Source organism: Chinchilla lanigera, unplaced genomic scaffold (genome assembly GCF_000276665.1).
Source record: "Chinchilla lanigera isolate Chin_1 unplaced genomic scaffold, ChiLan1.0 scaffold00019, whole genome shotgun sequence".
In the NCBI taxonomy this organism is placed as follows: domain Eukaryota; kingdom Metazoa; phylum Chordata; class Mammalia; order Rodentia; family Chinchillidae; genus Chinchilla; species Chinchilla lanigera.
Window position 1 is genome coordinate 24811565 of NW_004955420.1, and position 1574 is coordinate 24813138.

Below are 1574 nucleotides of genomic sequence, written 5' to 3' on the forward strand. Positions count from 1 at the left end.
GGCTAGCGGTTTGGGGCTAGCCTGGACAACATAGATCCTCATCTTAAAAAAAAAACAAAACTTGATCATTACTATTGGTTGTCATGTAATGATCCTTATGTTGCCTGTGAAATTTTTTTTTTGGTACCGGGAATTGAACTTAGGACCTTGCGCTTGCCAGGCAGGTACCATGCCCCTGAGCTATATCATCAGCCCTTGCCTGTGAAATTTTGTTTAAAGGTTCACATTCAGACAACTTTTCTAGTGCAAGGGAATAATTGATTAAATCCCTGGTCTCTTAACACATGGTAGGAGCTTGATAAGTAATAAAGATATTGAAGGAATATCAATACAACACTGAGATTTTAAGAACTTTTTCTACTAACTGTATCCTGGATAGAGTGACTACCATTTATTAAAATTGCTGGTTTTTTGAGACAGGGCCTCCATGTAGTTCAAGTTGATCTTGTACTGTGTAACCCAGGCTGGCCGAGATCCTTTTGCTTCAGCCTCCTGAGTGCTGGCGCTATATGCACGGACCACTTGCCCGGTAGGAATTGAGGCATTTTGTTACTTGATTTATTTTCTTTCAGGAGCCACAGAGGTTGCAGTTCAGGGTTGTATCCTTGTCTTGACTTCCCAGTCAAGGTTCCCTGAGGTTAATTCTCACCACCATGGAGCTGCTGCTTTCGTCAGAAGGGGAATTTGAACCCCAGGAATGTGGAAGGCCCTTCCACTTTATCGTGTGGCTAGCTCTTATCTCTAATGCTAAATTCATGATGAACAAGATGCCTGGTGCAAGCCTGCAGAGAGCCCATGTGTGATGAAACCCCCAAGGCCGCAGGGCACTGGGCCAGAAGTTGGGGTTTGGGACCCTAGACTGAGGCCATGTGGTCAGTTCTCAGAGTGACCTTGATATTATCTCACTCTGGTGGAAGTTTCCTACATTTATAAAATATTTTCAAGACTGTCCTGAAGATAATGTGATGGTGGCACACACCTGTAATCCCAGCCCTTGGGAGGCTGAAGCAGGAAGATCACTGTGAGTAGTTCGAGGCCAGCCTGGGCTATATAATGAGTTCAAGACCAGCCTGAGCTACACAGACCCTGCCTCAAAAAAAAAAAAAAGATTGTCCTAAAAATGAACTGAGATCAGGATTAACAATAGGCCCAGCGTAAAAGCGTAAGTCCTGGGGGTTTATGGCCATTTCTTCATTTCCAGGCTTTCTCCGGGTGCCTCCCAGTGTCAAGGGTCATCCTCCTCCCACCCTGCTGCCTCTGGACAGAGCCACTAGGCTGCTGGGGTAAAGCAGGCCGGGACTGCAGAAAGTGCACAAATAGTCACCTTCGAGGCGGAAGCCCAGGTGGTACTTCTACCGACTCCAGCCCCATGGCCCACCTCCCATGCGTTCTTCAGGAAGGCACACCGTGTTCCCGGTGCGGTGTTGCACGCCGGCGATCACAGCCAGTTCGGTTTAGCCCGGGTCCTTCCCGGCCCTGCACGCTCCGCCCCTCCAGGTGGCGTTGCGGCCGGCGGCCGCTAGGGGCCGAGCGGGAGCCGCGGCCAGGCGGACGGCGCATGCGCACGCCGTGGG